Consider the following 18,735-nt stretch of genomic DNA (forward strand, 5'->3'; position numbering starts at 1 on the left):
TTTATAATTACCTATATCCGTTTTATATAAGGTTTTAGACGATTTTTCTTCTATATATGACGTATTTTCGTTGAAATGACCATGTCGTGATTCAGGAAAATTAATTTACCACACTGTTTTGAGTTTAAATAATAATTTGTGATAAATATAATGTATTCTGAATAATATACTAGTTGTTTTATACGTTAAAAAATACTTTAGGTACTGATTTTATTGATGTTATTGGAAATAACCTTGAATATTTTCAATAACAAATATTATTCTTTACTTTGTTCATTGTAATATATCAAGAAATATCTGTGTTTACTTATAGTACATTAATTCACATCCACGTTCAACTTATGACATTAAAATTCAGTTCAAAAGTAATTTTAAAACATCTGTAATATTTCCAATAAAAAGGTTATATCGAAAATATTCAAAATAAGAAACATATTTGCCAATATTTAGTTTAATAAAAATTCATTTTAGATTATGATCTTCGTTATATTATTATAAATATTTTAAAGAATCATTTGAAGTCTATAAATTTTTATTGTATAACAAGGTTGCCTATATCTAATTGTCAATAAAATGCAGATATTTTTAGTTGACGTGTCGTTATGTTTTCTTCAATAACTGATCTAAATATATTTTATACGGCGTAACAGATTAGTTTTTTAAACTGTTGTGACTTGCAAGCTCTTTTTAAGGATATTGGTATAATCTTTGTCAATAAAAGTAGTATCTATTGTTAATTACAATTTTTTCTCATCTTTCAGGAGATATGTCGACGCCCTCTGCATGGATCCAAGATTCGAATTTCATTTGGACTTCTTCATGTGAATTTAAGTGCTGCTTGCAGGATATTTTATTTCCAATGGGGCATTCTGATGTAAGTTATTTGTTTCATTCTTATTTTTTAGAAATATTAATACGTATTTTAATTATTGCTGTATAATATGGGATTAAAAGTGATACTTTTGGTTTTATCTCAATGTATCGTTAGAAAAGTACGGAAGATAATGATGTTATTATTTATATTAAAAGCAAATAACATCACTACAAATAATTTTTTGGGATAAATAGGAATAAACGGGGATATATTAAAATTTTTATACATTTTATTTTTATATTTTTATTTTAAATATTATGACAATAATATAGCAATGGAAATACTAAAATTTATACGAACGTATAGAATAAATAAGATGAAGATACGATACTTTTTAATAAAAATGTTAAGTAATAACAAAAAATAATGACGTCACACTAGAAAAAAGAAAGATGTTATTGATCTATTATCTATCTATTGATCTATCGATTCACCATATTGGTACTGGAATATGGGTAGAATTTGAACGTATAGTTACCAAGTGCTTTTGTCTCTTTTTAACCAAGGAAATAAATAAACACTGTATGTATGTTAGAAGTTTCTCAGAAAATGTTATTTTACCCTCCCTATATATAAAACTCAGATAAATAAAGAACTGTGTGAATGCAGTGTATAAAGACGGTCAAGGATTTCTACAATTAAAATTTATTTTTCCAAAATAAAGGACGCAAACTTACAAATTAATGTTAATTGGTCCTCAAAATTTCTTGTTAATTAGGAATCGAAATTTCGATGGAAATATCGTTGAAATACTTTTTAAGTTATCACAGAGCCTAAAACGCGGAATTATTGGTATATATTATTCTTGGACTATTTTTCTTTTTTTTGTGTACCCGATATCTAGTATTCTTAACCGTCTTCAAAAAAGAAGGAATTTCTATGTTATATATCCCATTTTAGGTCAGTCAAGGCATGATCTGATGGGAGGAAGGGAGGAAATCGAGGGAAAACCTCAAATTTCAGAGGCACAAAGTTTTCACATAACTTTTTTATCTAAAATAATCAGATATTTGGGTATAATGTTATTGCTGAACAATCAGAAGTAGTTCAGCGTAAAAGCCATTAAGTTTACTTTTTAAGCACTAATCATATCATATGACAAGTCGTAGAAATAGTACAGGCAACTGATGCTATGGTGTGAGTGTTAGAACGTTATGCCCACGCGCCCAATGGGGCCAGCCAACTTTTCATTCTAGTTTGCTTGGAAAATTTGTCAAATCACCTGGACTAGGTAGCGGATTTCAGGGCCTGAAGTGTTCCTTATTCTCAATCATTGTTTCTTTATACGTATTTTTCCTCATACGGGCTGCACTTTTACTTAAAAAGAGAAAAAAAATATTTAAAAAAAATTGAATTGACTTTAAAAAATAAATAAGGAACTCACCAAAATATAAAAATAATAATCAAAATTAGATATTTAACACAAAATAAAAAGTTTTCAAATAAAATATGTACGTAATAATCGTTGTATAACTAAATAAAAATAAACAAAAAACTTATTTAACCCATCTAATGCGCGTGCTTCATATTCTACTATATACCCACATTTTAGCTTAGTACCTACCCAAACCTATTTATCTATTTACAATATTATTTTAACTACTACCAAGTGATCAGTTTGTTAATCTAATTTGTTACTTGGCACTGGCTTCAAACCGATCAGTTGGTAGTAGTTAAAATAATATTGTAAATAGACAAATTATATTTAGGTAGGTATTAAGCTAAATTGAGTGTATATAGTAGAATATCAAAATACGTGTAGTAGATAGGTCAAATGTGGTTTGGTTATTTTTATTTAGTTATTACAACGACATATTTATTTTAACCACGAAACATCAAACAATTCTCCTACCTAGGGAACATCATTCTAATTTCCCCCCTCCCTTCCTACCCGGACCGCACTCCCATGTCCCCCTGCTTGTTGGGTTACGTATGGCACTGTTTAGCGAATGGTAGATTGTATTAATTCTGGTAACTGTATGTAGACAATTAGACACAGGAGCAATTAAACATGGCGAAATAGGTCCCGGGAGGATAGTTAGGGGATTTGGACCACCTGCAAAGACGTTCTAAACACGTCAAGTAGATCGTTGTTATACGCGGCAGGATCATTTTTGACTGCGCGAAGACCCCGCTTTATAACCTGCAATTCGCTAGAGTTATTCACATTTTCGGCTACCGTAAGTTTGGCGGATAATTTTATTGGTCGCTTAACTCATTTTTTGGGTCACATTTACGTAATGTGTTAGTACTGTTAAGTTTGTTAGCTTACATATATATATATATATATATATATATATATATATATATATATATATATATATATATATATACGTTAATAAATAAATATACGTTTTTTTATCAGTTGCTTGTCTTTTTAATTTTAGCTAATATCGTATTCTAAATATTTGCAAAAATGCATAATTTTAATTGCTTGAGGAACTTTTCCCGGCATTGTACATAATTATATTGAAATATATGTTTGTGAAAAAAATGGGTTCATTCGATATGGATAATTTCTCTAAGAAGTCCCTGTAACCATAGTAATATATAATTAAGAAAAATAAAGGGCCACACTCGAATTTTGTATACAGTTCTAAACTTGAATGTTTTACTTTAGACGTATAATGATGTGAACTTGAAAATTATTGCCGATGTTTCCTATTTTTAGTTAAGTACTACAAATACGTAAGTATATAAACCCAAGTTGTGACACCATTTTTCAGGTGAAAACTACGGAGAAATGTAATTGAAGCAATTACATTGGTTCTTCATTCAAGATTTTCAGAATATATCAGGAAAAGTATCGATAATATGTTAATTCCAAGAATACATTTGATCCCGTCAGATCGCCGTTAATAAAATAAGGACTTGCTACTTCCAGTTCCAGTTACCAGAAATGTGGAAAGGAAATATCACCAATTAAGATGTTTTTTCTTAAGTACCCTTCTTCTTCCATAGTAACCAATAATAATAGCCAACAATAATAATAATAATAAGCGATCTAGATCTGTTTTTTGATGATGAGCCCATAATGTAGCTTTTTAAGTTATAACATAACGTAATTTATTTTATGTTAATGAATTGTACAATTTCGTTGGTCGAAAAACTCAAACGTTTCCTTGGACCTATAAAATTATATACCTATAAAATATTATATTTTAATTTTGCTTAACATAAATAATAAAATATACAATCAATTAACCGATTATAAATGCTTTTATAAAATTATTCACAGGTTTACTTACAAAAATTACAGGATCCGATGTACAAATACAAATACGAATACAAACATTTTATTATTTTACAAAACCTACGTTTTTAGAAAGTGTGTGCCTCAAAATAATTACTGTATTACTTAATTTTCAAGGTATAGTTACCAAGTGCTATTGTCTCTTTTTCACTAAGGAGATAAATAAACACTGTATGATAATATGTTAATTCCAAGAATACGTTTGATCCCGTCAGATCGCCGTTAATAAAATAAGGACCTGCTACTTCCAGTTCCAGTTACCAGAAAAGTGGAAAGGAAATAACACCAATTAAGATATTGGCTAATATTCTTTAATACACTTTGCACAAATATCTTTAGTACCCTTCTTCTTCCATAGTAACCAATAATAATAGCCAATAATAATAATAATAAGCGATCTAGATCTGTGTTTTGATGATGAACTCATAATGTAGCTTTTTAGGTTATAACATAACGTAATTTATTTTATGTTAATGAATTGTACAATTTCGTTGGTCGAAAAACTCAAACATTTCCCTAGACCTATAAAATTATATACCTATAAAATATTATATTTTAATTTTGCTTGACATAAATAATAAAATATACAATCAATTAACCGATTATAAATGCTTTTATAAAATTATTCACAGGTTTACTTACAAAAATTACAGGATCCGATGTACAAATACAAATACGAATACAAACATTTTATTATTTTACAAAACCTACGTTTTTAGAAAGTGTGTGCCTCAAAATAATTACTGTATTACTTAATTTTCAAGGTATAGTTACCAAGTGCTATTGTCTCTTTTTCACTAAGGAGATAAATAAACACTGTATGATAATATGTTAATTCCAAGAATACGTTTGATCCCGTCAGATCGCCGTTAATAAAATAAGGACTTGCTACTTCCAGTTCCAGTTACCAGAAAAGTGGAAAGGAAATAACACCAATTAAGATGTTGGCTAATATTCTTTAATACATTTTGCACAAATATCTTTAGTACCCTTCTTCTTCCATAGTAACCAATAATAATAGCCAATAATAATAATAATAAGCGATCTAGATCTGTGTTTTGATGATGAACTCATAATGTAGCTTTTTAGGTTATAACATAACGTAATTTATTTTATGTTAATGAATTGTACAATTTCGTTGGTCGAAAAACTCAAACATTTCCCTAGACCTATAAAATTATATACCTATAAAATATTATATTTTAATTTTGCTTAACATAAATAATAAAATATACACTCAATTAACCGATTATAAATGCTTTTATAAAATTATTCACAGGTTTACTTACAAAAATTACAGGATCCGATGTACAAATACAAATACGAATACAAACATTTTATTATTTTACAAAACCTACGTTTTTAGAAAGTATGTGCCTCAAAATAATTACTGTATTACTTAATTTTCAAGGTATAGTTACCAAGTGCTATTGTCTCTTTTTCACTAAGGAGATAAATAAACACTGTATGATAATATGTTAATTCCAAGAATACGTTTGATCCCGTCAGATCGCCGTTAATAAAATAAGGACTTGCTACTTCCAGTTCCAGTTACCAGAAAAGTGGAAAGGAAATAACACCAATTAAGATGTTGGCTAATATTCTTTAATACATTTTGCACAAATATCTTTAGTACCCTTCTTCTTCCATAGTAACCAATAATAATAGCCAATAATAATAATAATAAGCGATCTAGATCTGTGTTTTGATGATGAACTCATAATGTAGCTTTTTAGGTTATAACATAACGTAATTTATTTTATGTTAATGAATTGTACAATTTCGTTGGTCGAAAAACTCAAACATTTCCCTAGACCTATAAAATTATATACCTATAAAATATTATATTTTAATTTTGCTTAACATAAATAATAAAATATACACTCAATTAACCGATTATAAATGCTTTTATAAAATTATTCACAGGTTTACTTACAAAAATTACAGGATCCGATGTACAAATACAAATACGAATACAAACATTTTATTATTTTACAAAACCTACGTTTTTAGAAAGTGTGTGCCTCAAAATAATTTCTGTATTACTTAATTTTCAAGGTATAGTTATCAAGTGCTATTGTCTCTTTTTCACTAAGGAGATAAATAAACACTGTATGATAATATGTTAATTCCAAGAATACGTTTGATCCCGTCAGATCGCCGTTAATAAAATAAGGACCTGCTACTTCCAGTTCCAGTTACCAGAAAAGTGGAAAGGAAATAACACCAATTAAGATATTGGCTAATATTCTTTAATACACTTTGCACAAATATCTTTAGTACCCTTCTTCTTCCATAGTAACCAATAATAATAGCCAATAATAATAATAATAAGCGATCTAGATCTGTGTTTTGATGATGAACTCATAATGTAGCTTTTTAGGTTATAACATAACGTAATTTATTTTATGTTAATGAATTGTACAATTTCGTTGGTCGAAAAACTCAAACATTTCCCTAGACCTATAAAATTATATACCTATAAAATATTATATTTTAATTTTGCTTGACATAAATAATAAAATATACAATCAATTAACCGATTATAAATGCTTTTATAAAATTATTCACAGGTTTACTTACAAAAATTACAGGATCCGATGTACAAATACAAATACGAATACAAACATTTTATTATTTTACAAAACCTACGTTTTTAGAAAGTATGTGCCTCAAAATAATTACTGTATTACTTAATTTTCAAGGTATAGTTACCAAGTGCTATTGTCTCTTTTTCACTAAGGAGATAAATAAACACTGTATGATAATATGTTAATTCCAAGAATACGTTTGATCCCGTCAGATCGCCGTTAATAAAATAAGGACCTGCTACTTCCAGTTCCAGTTACCAGAAAAGTGGAAAGGAAATAACACCAATTAAGATGTTGGCTAATATTCTTTAATACATTTTGCACAAATATCTTTAGTACCCTTCTTCTTCCATAGTAACCAATAATAATAGCCAATAATAATAATAATAAGCGATCTAGATCTGTGTTTTGATGATGAACTCATAATGTAGCTTTTTAGGTTATAACATAACGTAATTTATTTTATGTTAATGAATTGTACAATTTCGTTGGTCGAAAAACTCAAACATTTCCCTAGACCTATAAAATTATATACCTATAAAATATTATATTTTAATTTTGCTTGACATAAATAATAAAATATACAATCAATTAACCGATTATAAATGCTTTTATAAAATTATTCACAGGTTTACTTACAAAAATTACAGGATCCGATGTACAAATACAAATACGAATACAAACATTTTATTATTTTACAAAACCTACGTTTTTAGAAAGTGTGTGCCTCAAAATAATTACTGTATTACTTAATTTTCAAGGTATAGTTATCAAGTGCTATTGTCTCTTTTTCACTAAGGAGATAAATAAACACTGTATGATAATATGTTAATTCCAAGAATACGTTTGATCCCGTCAGATCGCCGTTAATAAAATAAGGACCTGCTACTTCCAGTTCCAGTTACCAGAAAAGTGGAAAGGAAATAACACCAATTAAGATGTTGGCTAATATTCTTTAATACATTTTGCACAAATATCTTTAGTACCCTTCTTCTTCCATAGTAACCAATAATAATAGCCAATAATAATAATAATAAGCGATCTAGATCTGTGTTTTGATGATGAACTCATAATGTAGCTTTTTAGGTTATAACATAACGTAATTTATTTTATGTTAATGAATTGTACAATTTCGTTGGTCGAAAAACTCAAACATTTCCCTAGACCTATAAAATTATATACCTATAAAATATTATATTTTAATTTTGCTTAACATAAATAATAAAATATACAATCAATTAACCGATTATAAATGCTTTTATAAAATTATTCACAGGTTTACTTACAAAAATTACAGGATCCGATGTACAAATACAAATACGAATACAAACATTTTATTATTTTACAAAACCTACGTTTTTAGAAAGTGTGTGCCTCAAAATAATTACTGTATTACTTAATTTTCAAGGTATAGTTATCAAGTGCTATTGTCTCTTTTTCACTAAGGAGATAAATAAACACTGTATGATAATATGTTAATTCCAAGAATACGTTTGATCCCGTCAGATCGCCGTTAATAAAATAAGGACCTGCTACTTCCAGTTCCAGTTACCAGAAAAGTGGAAAGGAAATAACACCAATTAAGATGTTGGCTAATATTCTTTAATACATTTTGCACAAATATCTTTAGTACCCTTCTTCTTCCATAGTAACCAATAATAATAGCCAATAATAATAATAATAAGCGATCTAGATCTGTGTTTTGATGATGAACTCATAATGTAGCTTTTTAGGTTATAACATAACGTAATTTATTTTATGTTAATGAATTGTACAATTTCGTTGGTCGAAAAACTCAAACGTTTCCTTAGACCTATAAAATGATATACCTATAAAATATTATATTTTAATTTTGCTTGACATAAATAATAAAATATACAATCAATTAACAGATTATAAATGCTTTTATAAAATTATTCACAGGTTTACTCACAAAAATTACAGGATCCGATGTACAAATACAAATACGAATACAAACATTTTATTATTTTACAAAACCTACGTTTTTAGAAAGTGTGTGCCTCAAAATAATTACTGTATTACTTAATTTTCAAGGTATAGTTACCAAGTGCTATTGTCTCTTTTTCACTAAGGAGATAAATAAACACTGTATGATAATATGTTAATTCCAAGAATACGTTTGATCCCGTCAGATCGCCGTTAATAAAATAAGGACCTGCTACTTCCAGTTCCAGTTACCAGAAAAGTGGAAAGGAAATAACACCAATTAAGATGTTGGCTAATATTCTTTAATACACTTTGCACAAATATCTTTAGTACCCTTCTTCTTCCATAGTAACCAATAATAATAGCCAATAATAATAATAATAAGCGATCTAGATCTGTGTTTTGATGATGAGCTCATAATGTAGCTTTTTAAGTTATAACATAACGTAATTTATTTTATGTTAGTGAATTGTACAATTTCTTTGGTCGAAAAACTCAAACGTTTCCTTGGACCTATAAAATTATATACCTATAAAATATTATATTTTAATTTTGGTTGACATAAATAATAATATATACAATCAATTAGCCGATTATAAATGCTTTTATACAATTATTCACAGGTTTACTTACAAAAATTACAGGATCCGATGTACAAATACAAATACGAATACAAACATTTTATTATTTTACAAAACCTACGTTTTTAGAAAGTATGTGCCTCAAAATAATTACTGTATTACTTAATTTTCAAGGTATAGTTACCAAGTGATGTTGTCTCTTTTTCACTAAGGAGATAAATAGACACTGTATGATAATATGTTAATTCCAAGAATACGTTTGATCCTGTCAGATCGCCGTTAATAAAATAAGGACTTGCTGCTTCCAGTTCCAGTTGCCAGAAAAGTGGAAAGGAAATATCACCAATTAAGATGTTCGCTAATATTCTTTAACAAATTTTGCACAAATATCTTTAGTACCCTTCTTCTTACATAGTAACCAATAATAATAGCCAACATTAATAATAATAATAAGCGATCTAGATCTGTTTTTTGATGATGAGCCCATAATGTAGCTTTTTAAGTTATAATATAACGTAATTTATTTTATGTTAGTGAATTGTACAATTTCCTTGGTCGAAAAACTCAAACGTTTCCTTGGACCTATAAAATTATATACCTATAAAATATTATATTTTAATTTTGGTTGACATAAATAATAATATATACAATCAATTAGCCGATTATAAATGCTTTTATACAATTATTCACAGGTTTACTTACAAAAATTACAGGATCCGATGTACAAATACAAATACGAATACAAACATTTTATTATTTTACAAAACCTACGTTTTTAGAAAGTGTGTGCCTCAAAATAATTACTGTATTACTTAATTTTCAAGGTATAGTTACCAAGTGATGTTGTCTCTTTTTCACTAAGGAGATAAATAAACACTGTATGATAATATGTTAATTCCAAGAATACGTTTGATCCCGTCAGATCGCCGTTAATAAAATAAGGACCTGCTACTTCCAGTTCCAGTTACCAGAAAAGTGGAAAGGAAATAACACCAATTAAGATGTTGGCTAATATTCTTTAATACATTTTGCACAAATATCTTTAGTACCCTTCTTCTTCCATAGTAACCAATAATAATAGCCAATAATAATAATAATAATAAGCGATCTAGATCTGTTTTTTGATGATGAGCCCATAATGTAGCTTTTTAAGTTATAATATAACGTAATTTATTTTATGTTAGTGAATTGTACAATTTCCTTGGTCGAAAAACTCAAACGTTTCCTTGGACCTATAAAATTATATACCTATAAAATATTATATTTTATTTTTGCTTGACATAAATAATAAAATATACAATCAATTAACCGATTATAAATGCTTTTATAAAGTTATTCACAGGTTTACTCACAAAAATTACAGGATCCGATGTACAAATACAAATACGAATACAAACATTTTATTATTTTACAAAACCTACGTTTTTAGAAAGTATGTGCCTCAAAATAATTACTGTATTACTTAATTTTCAAGGTATAGTTACCAAGTGATGTTGTCTCTTTTTCACTAAGGAGATAAATAAACACTGTATGATAATATGTTAATTCCAAGAATACGTTTGATCCCGTCAGATCGCCGTTAATAAAATAAGGACCTGCTACTTCCAGTTCCAGTTACCAGAAAAGTGGAAAGGAAATAACACCAATTAAGATGTTGGCTAATATTCTTTAATACATTTTGCACAAATATCTTTAGTACCCTTCTTCTTCCATAGTAACCAATAATAATAGCCAATAATAATAATAATAAGCGATCTAGATCTGTGTTTTGATGATGAACTCATAATGTAGCTTTTTAGGTTATAACATAACGTAATTTATTTTATGTTAATGAATTGTACAATTTCGTTGGTCGAAAAACTCAAACATTTCCCTACACCTATAAAATTATATACCTATAAAATATTATATTTTAATTTTGCTTAACATAAATAATAAAATATACAATCAATTAACAGATTATAAATGCTTTTATAAAATTATTCACAGGTTTACTCACAAAAATTACACGATCCGATGTACAAATACAAATACGAATACTAACATTTTATTATTTTACAAAACCTACGTTTTTAGAAAGTGTGTGCCTCAAAATAATTACTGTATTACTTAATTTTCAAGGTATAGTTACCAAGTGCTGTTGTCTCTTTTTCACTAAGGAGATAAATAAACACTGTATGATAATATGTTAATTCCAAGAATACGTTTGATCCTGTCAGATCGCCGTTAATAAAATAAGGACTTGCTGCTTCCAGTTCCAGTTGCCAGAAAAGTGGAAAGGAAATATCACCAATTAAGATGTTCGCTAATATTCTTTAACAAATTTTGCACAAATATCTTTAGTACCCTTCTTCTTACATAGTAACCAATAATAATAGCCAACATTAATAATAATAATAAGCGATCTAGATCTGTGTTTTGATGATGAGCTCATAATGTAGCTTTTTAAGTTATAACATAACGTAATTTATTTTATGTTAATGAATTGTACAATTTCGTTGGTCGAAAAACTCAAATGTTTCCTTGGACCTATAAAATTATATACCTATAAAATATTATATTTTAATTTTGGTTGACATAAATAATAATATATACAATCAATTAGCCGATTATAAATGCTTTTATACAATTATTCACAGGTTTACTTACAAAAATTACAGGATCCGATGTACAAATACAAATACGAATACAAACGTTTTATTATTTTACAAAACCTACGTTTTTAGAAAGTGTGTGCCTCAAAATAATTACTGTATTACTTAATTTTCAAGGTATAGTTACCAAGTGCTATTGTCTCTTTTTCACTAAGGAGATAAATAAACACTGTATGATAATATGTTAATTCCAAGAATACGTTTGATCCTGTCAGATCGCCGTTAATAAAATAAGGACTTGCTGCTTCCAGTTCCAGTTGCCAGAAAAGTGGAAAGGAAATATCACCAATTAAGATGTTCGCTAATATTCTTTAACAAATTTTGCACAAATATCTTTAGTACCCTTCTTCTTACATAGTAACCAATAATAATAGCCAACATTAATAATAATAATAAGCGATCTAGATCTGTGTTTTGATGATGAGCTCATAATGTAGCTTTTTAAGTTACAACATAACGTAATTTATTTTATGTTAGTGAATTGTACAATTTCTTTGGTCGAAAAACTCAAACGTTCCCTTGGACCTATAAAAATCTAGGTTAAATTCAAACCAGGCCGAAGTCACAAAACAAATTAACGTCAGTACTAACTGCGTACTTTTAATCAAAGGCCGAACGTATTCACGTTGAAAGTTCACAGAGAGCAAAGAAAGCAAAAAGTGGCCGTTATTTTTTCGTTCTCCCGACCGAAAAAGTGTATATTTTACATTTTTTATTACACCTCCGCTGTTCCCCGAACATAAAAATTCATATAAACGATACCAGTTTAACGTAACAAAACAATTTATGCCTGTTGGTATTTTTGTCGTTCTTTCTCTCCTTCTCTCGACGCCTCACCACCGTCACCCCGCCTTGCTGAAAGTAGAAAGTATATTCTTTTTTATTATTTCACTTTTAAGAGGAATTGCATTGCGTATATATATAAACGCGTTCCCTCTCCGCGGGCTCCTGCCGGTTTGCAGAGACCGTTTGTCGCTGTGGAATTCCTTACGTAAGAAAAATATTCGACATTTTTATGCTTAAGACATTTTTTTTTATCTGGTATACAAGTCTTGTGTCACTCACGCTAGGTATTGATTGATGGTGATGATTTTTTTGTTGCAGTTACTTAAAGTTGTGTACTTATATAAGAAATATTGTTAACCATTACTTAGACCTTAATAAAATTAATTTTAACAATACAATTGAACCGACTTCATAATATAAATAAGAAACTCACTAAAAATTAAAAATCCCACTTGGTGGCGCAGTGGTAAAGGCAATAGGACGGTCCTCCTACTTGTTGGTCACTCGCCAGTCGGTAGGCTTAATGCCGAGGACCGTGGTTCGCAGCCCACGTTAAGTAATAGGTCCAGTCCAGATAAATCCGTAGTTGGTAAAAGGAGACTTTATAATATGTAAAACAATAATCAAACTTGGATTTTTGATACAAAAAAAAACGTTTTAAAATAAAATATGTACATAACAATCTTTCTAATAACTAAATAAAAATAAACAAAAACTTTATATAATAAATATAACCTATATAATCACAATTTAGCTTAATACCTACCTAAACCTATTTATCTATTTACAATATGATTTTAACTACTGTATGTGTATATAGTAGAATATAAAATACGTGTGGTAGATAAGTGAAATCAGGTTTTTGTTTATTTTTATTTAGTTATTACAACGGTTACTATGTACATATTTTATTTTTAAAACTTTTTTTTGTCTTAAAAATCTAAGTTTGATAATAAAATATTTAATTTAGTGTGAGTTCCTTATTTAGTTTTTGAGGTCGGTTAAATTTTTTTGTTATAAATATTTTTTTCTCTTTGTACTATTAGATATTTACTCAATATTTTACGCAGTTTAGTTTATTTAATATTACAAGGGGTAGGCCAAGTAAAGGTGTTTTTAGTATTTAGTACTCTTCACTACACAACTGCACGGTATGACACGTCCTAGTTCAGTGTCATCTAAGAGCAGCACTTTAGTGTTTACATGGGAAAACAGAACTTCCTCATGTCTCTTAATTCGAATCTCTTTATGTATTCTATAATATTTTTAACGAGGTTTTGCATAAAGATTCATCCCAGCTTACCCATTGTTACTGAATAGAATAGTAATCTTCTTTTTTCAAAAGACTGGAGGCTTGCTTAACCTATATTTTTTCTGAGTAGTTTCTTCTTTCTGATGATCAAGAGTCCTTGTACTTCTTCGGCGACAGTTCCATGTTTATTTTAATATTTACTGATACAACAGCAATTAAATATGAACGGATAATTTAAATTTTCTTCTAAATAACAGACATATGTCTTCGTAATTTAATTCGAGTTCTTTTTCTTTCTTTTCTAGTTGATATACTCTTTTTAACGAGGTTTTACATGAAGATTCATCTCAGCTTACCCATTCTTACTGAATAGAATAATAATATTCTTTTTTTCAAAAGACTGGAGGGTTGCTTAACCTATATTTTGTCTGAGTAGTTTGTTCTTTCTGGCAGTCCTTCTACTTCTTCGACGGTATTAGCATGTAAATTTTAATATTTGCTGATTCTAAATAATAATAGACACATTTCATCGTAATTTAATTGGAATTCTTTTCCTTTCTTTTATTTTTCATATACTCTTTTTAACAAGATTTTACATAAAGATTTTTCCTAATATACCTATTGTTACTGTATGGGATAATATTCTTCTTATTCTTCTTCTTTTCGAATTTCTGAAGGCTCGTTTAACCCAAATTTTGTCTAAGTAGTTTGTTCTTCTTGTGACGCTGATAATCAGCAGTCCTTCTACTTCTTCGGCAATAGCTCCATGTAGTTCTATTTCCCCTGTTATCATTTTTCCTATTCTAATTGTGAGATGGTTCCCAGTGTTCTCACATGAGTTTTATTGTCCATGTCTGGGATCTTATTTATATTATTACTTGCGTGAGGCAGTTTTATGGTTGCTTCTTTGCTGTTGTATCTAATGGCAAGTATCGTAGTATCATCAGCGAATGTAGCCATAGTAATAATCTCTATTTCTTGTATATAACATGTATAGAGTCTATATTACTACCTTTGCTGCATAACTGTTTCTTTCATTGCTGAAGAAGCTTGTTCTTATTTAACTGTAAACATATTGGCTGAGATGTGGGATTTAAGAATAAAAAAAAATTATGGTGTTTGTTCAGCCTCTTATGCCAGACTTTATCGAAGTCTTGCGCTATGTCCAAGAATCTATCTGAGCAAATTTTAAAGCAATGGCTGCCATAATTTTGTGCTGTTTTCTTCTTCTCTCATCTCACGACCGCCACCCTGCCTTTCTGAGAAGAAAGTATCTCCTTTTTATTATTTCACTTTTAAGAAGAATTGCATTGTGTATGCATATGCCTCCCCTCTCCTCGGTCTCCCGCTGTTTGCAGAGACCGTTTTTCGCTGTGGAATTCCCTTCGTAAGAAAAATATTCGGGTTTTTTTTATGCTCAAGACAGATTTTTTGGGCGGTATGCGTATAATTTCGTTGGAAGTACACGCAATGGTCTGTTATTTTTGCCGGAATAATGGACGCGACCTCGACAAGAAATACCTCGGATATTCTCGATAATTTTTCTCTGGGGGGTGGGGGGTTAGTTACACGAAAAACCGTGCTAATTCTAGGGAATTAATGAGAGCGTAAAATGATCTTGTTTCGATTTCGACAAATTTGTGTACCTTTTAGATTAATATCGTTGTTATATTTTTGTAGCATTTAATTTACAGTTGGTAAAAGAACCCGTATGAGCTTTTTTAAACGGATATTCTGGTTTATAGGCTTAACGTTTATACTTTTTTTGGTATATACTTTAATATCTCCAATTTCCCTCCTAACAAGGTTTTATCTGGTGTGGACCTGCTGTTTTATATGGGCTTCGAACCACGGTCCTTGGCATTAAGTCAGACTGGCTAGATACATACATAGAGACCATTCCAAAAGACATCCCGGTTTTACCCAGCTTGGTTACTGGCGTGATTTGGATAGTTATTCCTTGTTGTATTTTCTACTTTTCACAATTAGAATCACAAAGATAAGTTACATCCATGCCCCTGCAGGATTCTTCTTTTATTCTTTATTATAGCTCTGTAAAAATTTATCTGTTAATGCAAATATCAGGTTGTGTACCATTTTATGCTCAGCAATGCAATATAAGGTTTTACTTTGTGTAGACCTAAAACTTTTAGAAAGTAATGATAAAAATATATGATTATCTTGCAGATTTTATTAATATGTCTAAAAGTTAAAAAATAATAGTTAAAATATCCGTTAATAGTTTTGGGTAATTAATTTTGATTGTTTAGTTACTTTTTAAATACAATTTTGCTTACAACTTACAAACCATTCGTCCTGCTACAAAAATAATGTTATTTTCGATTTTCTCATCACAATGTTCATATAATATGACAGTTTCGACTCATTTGGAAGTCTAGAATTTTTTGACAATTTTTCCATATATATACTCAGGAAAAATTGCAATTTTTGTCCATTTTCAAACTTTTCCTCATATCTCTGACAAAAATAACGATACATAGTTCAAAATATCACTGCTAATGTAAAATTGGATGCCAAATATGATAGTAGCATTAGTTTTGAATAAATATGAATACTTTAGGAAATATAGCTTAAAAGTTGTTTTAGCTGAAAAAATTTTAAAATCGACCTTTGCTCGTATTTCAAAATAATTTTGATATACACCAAAAATAATAGTTTCTATGTTTTTTTTACCATTATATTTACTAAATATGAAAAATCTAGACCATTTGGGGACTTAAGATTTTTTGGGATTTATTTTCCAAAGAAATGTTAAAAGATTAAATTTCTCTCAAAATTCAGCAAAGATATCTCAGAAAAAACAAAGCTACGCCAGTAAAACTAGCTGTTTGATAGACTGATATCAAAATTATTTGTGAATTTAAAGTTTATAGAGGCTATTGATAATAAATAAGTTTAGTAATACATAGAATTGATTATATTTTTCTTATATCATTTTATAAAAGTGTCGAATAGCATAATGTAAATGAATTAAACTATCTGCATTTTTATGGAGTGTATTCTAAAATATGTTCTGCATATATCTAAAACTTTTAGAAAATAACAATTGAAATAACTATTCAGCTATAAATAGTTTTTAGTATATTTTCTATTATAATTTTTTACAACTCTGGAAATGTCTATGATATTTTTACCAGAATAACGATATTTATGTAAAATCTATTGCATATATTGTATAAATATAGTTTAGAAATATTAATATTAAGTTTTAAAATATTAGGATAAAAAAATCAGTTCAGATATTTAGAGTTTTGGGTAGATGTTTTAATTTTTTTCTATAATTCTGGAATACTCTATGCTACATCGATAGAAGTGTCAGTATTTAACTATAATTTAATGCAGTATAAGGTGGCATAGTTACATTCAGTGGGTATTTAATAGATCTAGAGTACAGTGATAAAATATCTGTTTACCTATACATTGTTTTAGACAATTTTGTTTTATTTTCAATAACAGCCCATAATTTCTAGTTGAAAATAAGAGCATTTATTCAGAATATCATACTTAGTAAGACTTATTTATCTTTTTTAATCATTCTGAAAACTCGTATTGTGCAATTATAGCTTTCACTATTTTCTATATCAACAAAGCTGAACTATTTATCTTTTTTTTGAGAATTGTTTACTAAGTATTTCTTTATTTCCTTACAGAACATGGTCATCGTAAAATATAACATAATTAATAACCAATGTAACTTTATATTACACAAATTGGGAATTAACAAGGCAAAAGAAAAACTATCAGGTCCGTATAGCATTGGTTCGAGGCCTGTATCGATTTCACGGTTAATATTGTTTCTCTATTCGTGGGAAACGCCGAACGATATATCAGAAAGACCCGTAACACCCACCTAGTCATTGGTAACATGCAACACCTTTAATATTCTGACTCACCCCCCTCCGCCGACCGCCAGATCGTGCGGGGGACCGCGAGGGGTGACTCACTGTCACCGTTCCGTTGTTTTATCCCCTTTTATTATTCCTGGTAATCATTACTCATACCAATTTGGGTGTGCATATGATGGCAAATGAAGATAACACGTCATAATGGCGGGAAAATTTCAAATCACTCGAGATTTGTACATATACAGATGTTTACATGGCCAAAAATCCTTTTTTTTTTGGCTTTTTATTGACGTTTAACAATATAATTTAATTAGTCTTTCTTGCCAAGGGTAACCTAAAGTTCCAGCTTGAAATATTTTGGTCTATACACAGATTGAAATAACAAATCTGCCTTAAATAAAAGCGATGTAGTTTTTTTTTATTCAACATAATTCCCTTCAAGGTTGATACACTGATTATAGCGACCGTTCGAAGTCCAATTCATGGATTTTTGGCATCGTTTTCACTGACTTGTGACACGGTGCATTGTCTTGGTGAAGCGGCTCTTTCTTTTTTCCCAAATGCGGCCGTTTACGGCGATTTCGTCCTTCAAGCGGTCTAATAACACTATGTAATAGTCGCTGTTGATGGTCCTTCCATTTTCAAGGTAGTCAGTGAAGATTGTTCCATGAGCATCCCAAAATATAGACGTCATAACCTTGTCAGCCAAGTATTGCGTTTTCCCAGGCTTTGGAGCGGGTTCATCGTATGCAGTCCATTCGGATGACTTTGGAGTGAAATGAGAAAGCCATGTTTCATCCATTTCCACATATCGATGCAAAAACTCGAGTTTATTACGCTTGATCATCTTCAAACACTGCTCCGAATCATCAACTCGTCGTTGTTTTTGGTCAAAAGGGAGCTCGTGCGGCACTCACTTTGCACAGAGCTA

This window comes from Rhynchophorus ferrugineus, unplaced genomic scaffold, assembly GCF_030347505.1.
Source record: "Rhynchophorus ferrugineus isolate W39M unplaced genomic scaffold, kcgeb_rfMv2 rfM8, whole genome shotgun sequence".
NCBI lineage: Eukaryota > Metazoa > Arthropoda > Insecta > Coleoptera > Curculionidae > Rhynchophorus > Rhynchophorus ferrugineus.